A 7,042-nucleotide genomic window follows, 5' to 3' on the forward strand; every position below is an offset into this window, starting at 1 on the left:
ATTGTGATTTGAACTAACATTTACTTTATCGCATCTAACATTTACTTTATCGCAACTAACATTTATTTTTCCGCAACTAACATTTACTTTCTCGCATCTAACTTTTACTTTTCCGCAACTAACATTTACTTTATCGCATCTAACATAAAGTCATATATTTTATTTAGACGATAGCGTGGCTCTGCCGGTTGTTCTAAATAAAATATTGTGATTTGATCTAACATTTACTTTTATGTCAATTTATATTTATGCATTTATATATATATTATGGGTACCATGTATTAAATATCGGTGGATATTAATATAGTGGGAACTATATTATATGATATACTTGTTTAAATATTTAATTGTTCTTTTTATGTTTATATTTATTCATCTATATATATATTATGGGTACCATGTATTAAATATCGGTTAATCTGATATTAATATAGTGGGAACTATATTATATGATATACTTGTTTAAATATTTCATTGTTCTTTTATGTTTATTTTTATTTTAGTTTCTTTTATTTATTTTTATTAAGCAATCTTAAATAAACCAACAATGAACCTTTGAAACCTTGACAATTTTATAATTTGTGTATTTGAAGTTTTATAATAATATTTTCATCTATAATATATTATTGCTAAAATTAAACTTACAACATCCTCTCCGTGGATCGATCTCGTACTCACGAGTATATTACTTGCAGACAACCTACACTTGGGTGAATTACAATTTAAGTTGTAGCAAGTTTTTGGCGCCGTTGCCGGGGAGGTATAAATTAAGTTTAATTTTGTTATTATGTAAATAGTATGTTGTTTTTAATTGTATGATTGTTTGGAGTCGTAAACAAAGTGGTAGACTTGTTCGAGTAACTGAAAATATTTTAAACATGGACGATAATTCTAATAATCAAGATGATAATAATAATAATAATCATCATCAAGAACATGAACAACCAAGAACACTTAGGCACCATATGAATCCAATAAGAACTAGTACACCATCTTGTTTAGTTTTTCCTCCTGATGCATCTAATTTCAATTTTAAGCCACAAGTCATTCAACTTTTACCAAATTTTCATGGCTTAGATTCTGAAAATCCATATTTGCATTTAAGAGAATTTGAGGAGGTTTGCAACACTTATAATGATCAAAATTGTAGCATGGATACTGTTCGATTAAAGCTTTTCCCTTTTTCCTTAAAAGATAAAGCTAAAACATGGTTGCAAAATTTGAGATCAAGTTCAATAAGATCATGGGAAGAAATGCAACAACAATTTCTAAAAAAGTTTTTTCCTTCCCATAGAACAAACTCTTTTAAAAGACAAATTACAACTTTTTCTCAAAAACAAGGGGAAACATTTTATCAATGTTGGGATAGATATAAAGAGTTACTTAATACATGCCCACATCATGGTTTTGAAATATGGAGAATAATTTCTCACTTTTATGAAGGTTTAATACCTAAAGATAGGCAAATGATAGAATTCATGTGTAATGGAACTTTTGAAGATAAAAACCCAAATGAAGCTATGGAATATTTGGAGTCATTAGCAGAAAATGCTCAAAATTGGGATAATATAGGCTCAATTGAACCACCAAGTAAAACCAATAATTCAACAAATGGGGGTGGTATTTATCATCTTAAAGATGATGTAGATGTTCAAGCTAAACTTGCATCTTTAGCAAGAAAAATCGAGTCATTAGAAATGAAAAAGAGTGATCAATTAAAAAGTGTTCAAGAAATTGTTTGTCATATATGTGACACACATGATCATCTTACAAAAAATTGTCCTACTTTGCCTTCATTTAAAGAATGTCTCCATGAACAAGCCAATTATGTTAACAATTTTAAAAAACCAACATTAGATCCTTTTTCACAAACATACAATCCTGGTTGGAGAAATCATCCCAATTTTAGTTGGAGGAACGATAATAATGCACAACCTTCACAACAACCTCTTCAAAATAACCAAAATCATCAAGGTTATGCTCCTTATATTCCACCTCCAAGAAAAAATTTTGAAGATGAAATTCATGCATACATTCAAAAGCAAGAGTCGATCAATATTCAAAACATTCAATCTATGAATGATTTGAAAGAAACTCTTGCAAAATTTGCATCTGCACTTAATATTCATGAAAAAGGAAAATTTCCATCTCAACCACAACCTAATCCTAAAAATCAAAATCAAGAAAAATTTGATCAAGTAAAATCTGTTATTACTCTTAGAAGTGGTAAAATAGTTAATGATCCATATAGTGATGAAAACAAAGATCAGTCAAACTCAAAGAGTAAGGATGAAAATCTTGATACTTTCGAGAAAGATGATACTTTGAGTCCTAAGATTAAGAAAATTGATGATAAAATAAATAAACATGTTCCTTTTCCTCATGCATTAGTAAATAATAAAAAACAAAAAAATGATTCTGATATTTATGAAGTTTTTAAACAAGTAAAAATAAATATTCCATTATTAGATGCTATTAAACAAGTTCCTTCTTATGCAAAGTTTTTAAAAGATTTATGTACTGTAAAAAGACAATTGCATGTAAAGAAGAAAGCATTCTTAACGGAGCAAGTAAGCTCTATTATTCAAAATAATTCTACCTTGAAATATAAAGATCCCGGTTGTCCAACAATTTCATGTATTATTGGAAAAAATAAAATTAAAAAAGCTTTGTTAGATTTGGGAGCAAGTGTGAATTTAATTCCTTATTCAGTTTATGAAAAGCTTAAGTTGGGAGATTTAAAACCTACATCTGTTACTCTTTTACTAGCCGATAGGTCAATCAAAATACCTAGAGGTATCGTAGAAGATGTGTTAGTTCAAGTCGATAAATTCATATATCCTGTGGATTTTATTGTCTTGGATACACAACCAATAGAAGTACATAACAAAATTCCAGTAATATTGGGACGTCCATTTCTAGCAACTTCAAATGCTTTAATTAATTGTCGAAATGGAATAATGAAATTGTCTTTTGGAAATATGACTTTAGAACTTAATGTGTTCAATTTATGTAAACAACCAAGTATTAATGAAGATGAAGATGATAATGCAATAGAAACAATTGTGGAAGAAAATATACACCAAGAAAACTTAAATCAACAATCTGAAGTTTGTTTAGTGGAAAGTTTTGATTCAAAAAATGTTTTTAAATCAAATTTATTTGAAGAAATTAATGAACTTGAAGAAGTAAAAGAAAATGATCATCCAAAACTTGAATTAAAACCCTTGCCAATAGAACTAAAATATGCTTTTCTTGGTGAAAATCAAACATATCCTATTGTAATATCTTCTACCCTCTTACCAAAACAAGAAGAAGATTTAATAACACTACTTAAAAAACACAAAAATGCAATTGGATGGACTTTGCAAGATATAAAAGGTATAAATCCTTTAATCTGCACACATAGAATTCATTTGGAAGAAAATGCTAAAACATATCAACAACCACAAAGAAGATTAAATCCACACATGAAAGAAGTTGTTAAAAATGAAGTTTTAAAACTATTAGATGCCGGAATTATTTATCCAATCTCGGATAGTAAATGGGTAAGTCCAACACAAGTAGTACCAAAAAAATCAGGCATCACTGTTATAAAAAATGAAAAGGGAGAATTATTACAAGCTAGGATTCCATCTAGTTGGCGTATGTGCATTGATTATAGAAAATTAAATGATGCAACTAGAAAAGATCACTTTCCGTTACCATTTTTAGATCAAATTTTAGAGAAAGTGGCAGGTAATCCTTATTATTGTTTTCTTGATGGGTATTCGGGGTATTATCAAATACCAATATCATTAGAAGATCAAGAAAAAACTACTTTCACTTGTCCGTTCGGAACTTTTGCTTTTAAAAGAATGCCATTTGGTTTATGTAATGCCCCGGCTACTTTTCAAAGATGCATGCTAAGTATTTTTAGTGACATGATTGAAGAATTTGTGGAAGTTTTTATGGATGATATAACTGTTTTTGGAAACTCATTTGAAAACTGTCTTAAAAATTTGGAAGAAGTTTTAAAAAGATGTGAAGAAAAAAATCTTGTTTTAAATTGGGAAAAATGTCACTACATGGTTAAATCCGGAATTGTGTTAGGGCATGTCATATCTGAAAAAGGAATTGAAGTTGATAAAGCTAAGGTTGATGTTATTGCTAATTTACCATCACCAAACACGATAAAAGAAATTCGATCATTTTTGGGTCATGCGGGATTTTATAGAAGATTTATAAAAAATTTTAGCATAATATCGAAACCAATTTCAAATCTTTTAACAAAAGATGCACAATTTGAATGGACTCAAGAATGTGAAACTGCTTTTAAAAAAATAATTAATCTTTTAACTACATCACCTATTTTACAATCTCCTGATTGGTCTTTACCATTTGAATTAATGTGTGATGCAAGTGATTATGCTGTAGGAGCCGTGTTAGGACAAAGAAAAGAAGGTAAACCTTATGTGATCTATTATGCAAGTAGAACATTAAATAGTGCTCAAATCAATTATTCAACAACTGAAAAAGAATTACTTTCAGTAGTGTTTGCATTAGATAAATTTCGATCCTATTTAATTGGTTCTACTACTATTGTTTACACTGATCATTCTGCCATAAAATATTTATCAAATAAACAAGATGCTAAGCCAAGATTAATAAGATGGATTTTGTTGTTACAAGAATTTGATCTTGTAATAAAAGATAAAAAAGGAAAAGAAAATGTAGTAGCCGATCATTTATCAAGAATAATTTTTGAATCATCTCAAAATGAAATACCAATAAATGAAAATTTTCCGGATGATCAACTATTTTATGCTACTACTATGCCTTGGTTTGCTAATATTGTAAATTTTCTTGTGACAAATAAAATGCCTTCTCATTGGAGTTCACAAGATAAAAATAAATTTTTGAAAGAGGTCAAAAAATTTTATTGGGATGATCCTTATTTGTTTAAGTATTGTCCTGATCAAATTTTTCGACGATGCATACCCGACAATGAGGTAAGTAGTGTCATTAAATTTTGTCATTCTGAGGCATGTGGAGGTCATTTTTCGTCAAAGAAAACAGCTGCAAAAATCTTTCAATGTGGATTTTATTGGCCTTCTTTATTCAAAGATACACATTCATTTTGCAAATCTTGTGAAAATTGTCAGAAAATGGGTTCAATTTCAAAACGAAACATGATGCCTTTAAATCCAATCATGATTATTGAAATATTTGACAGTTGGGGAATAGATTTTATGGGTCCATTTCCATTATCTTTTGGATTCACTTATATTTTAGTAGCTGTCGATTATGTTTCAAAATGGATTGAAGCAATTGCATGTAGAACTAATGATCATAAAGTTGTGATAAAATTTTTGAAAGAAAATATTTTTAGTCGATTTGGAATACCTAGAGCTATAATAAGTGATGGGGGAAGTCATTTTATAAATAAATCATTTTCTTCGTTGTTAAGAAAATATGGTATTACACATAAAGTTTCTACTCCATATCACCCTCAAACGAATGGTCAGGTTGAACTTGCAAATAAAGAAATAAAACAAATTTTGGAAAAAACAGTCAATCCAAATCGAAAAGATTGGTCTTTAAGATTAAGTGATGCATTATGGGCATATAGAACTGCATTTAAAACATCATTGGGGATGTCACCATATAGATTAGTTTTTGGAAAGCATTGTCATTTACCTGTTGAAATTGAACATAAGCTTATTGGGCAATTAAAGCGTTTAATACTAATTTAGATGATGCATCTAAATCAAGAAAATTGCAATTAAATGAACTAGAAGAATTAAGAAATGATGCATATGAAAATGCAAAGATTTATAAAGATAAAACAAAAGCATTTCATGATAAAAATATTATGAGAAAATCTTTTGAAATCGGACAAAAAGTTTTACTTTATAATTCTCGCTTGCATTTGTTTCCAGGAAAACTTAGATCGCGATGGTCTGGACCATTTATTGTTAAATTTGTCTATCCTAATGGTGCTGTTGATGTTGAAAATCCTAAAAATAATAATGTATTTAAAGTTAATGGGCAAAGACTTAAACCGTTTATAGAAAATGAAGTTCTTAATGAAGAGTTTATGCCTTTATATGATCCAACTTAATTGTTACTTATATTTTTATTTTATTTTTGCAGAATTGAGTTCACTTCCCGGTTAAGTGGCGGATAACGGTACTCCGTGACTACTTTCAGTCGGTTTTATTTCAATTTCCCAAAATAATTGAATATATATATATATATAAATATATATTATGGATGAAGATATCAAAAAACTTGGTAAATATTTTCCATCTGTTTCTAAAAAAGTTCTGAGAATGATTTATGAAGGCAGATGTGAAAGATTGAGAATGCTTATGCAAAAAGGAATCCCGGAGGATATTCGTCTTATAATTGAAGCCAAGGTTCGATTAGGTGGTGAAGTTCCAAAATTCTTATATGTTCGAAATATGTCCGGACTAGGAAAAAGCACCTATGCGAAGAAAAGGAGGGCAAAAGGGTTAGATGTTTGTCATAAATGTGCCAGATGGACTTGTAACAAACGATGCAGATCTTTGGGATGTGTTTCCACAAATAGAGAAGATAAAATTGATTTCATTAAGAATGGGCTGAGTAAAGAGTCATTGGATGATATCTCATTGACTCTTGAGACGCATTCTAGTGGATATGTACAAGGTCAACTTCTCCGTTTATGGAAACTATTCCAAGCGCAGCGTCATGGTAATGGTCTTGGGAATCTGACTAAAAAAGACCCTATTTGCCAATTTTTAAGAAAATTGGATGGGAAGCCAACCCTCAACTCATAAGAAGACGTTGAAGTCATCATTGATTCAACATGTTACGAAATGGTTTGTGTTTGTTCCTCATCTTCAATAAATTCCAGGTGATATCTCTTTCATCATGTACTCTTTATTTTTCTTGTAAAAAAAAAAAAAAAAAAAATTAAAAACAATGTCATATTCAGGTTTGGGGGAGGGTTTATCTCTAAAAAAAAAAAAAAAAAAATTTAAAATTTAAAAAAAATATATATATATTTCTATAATAA

General features: G+C 29.2%; 1 non-coding gene across 1 annotated transcript; it reads right to left on the reverse strand.

Annotated features, from left to right (window-relative positions):
* Nucleotides 1-1,297: 1,297 nt before the first annotated feature.
* On the reverse strand, nucleotides 1,298-1,408 carry LOC140876844 (small nucleolar RNA R71). The gene has a single exon (XR_012149076.1). It is a non-coding gene; the product is annotated as a small nucleolar RNA R71 (small nucleolar RNA).
* Nucleotides 1,409-7,042: the final 5,634 nt, after the last annotated feature.

This window comes from Henckelia pumila, chromosome 1, assembly GCF_033568475.1.
Source record: "Henckelia pumila isolate YLH828 chromosome 1, ASM3356847v2, whole genome shotgun sequence".
NCBI classification, from domain to species: domain Eukaryota; kingdom Viridiplantae; phylum Streptophyta; class Magnoliopsida; order Lamiales; family Gesneriaceae; genus Henckelia; species Henckelia pumila.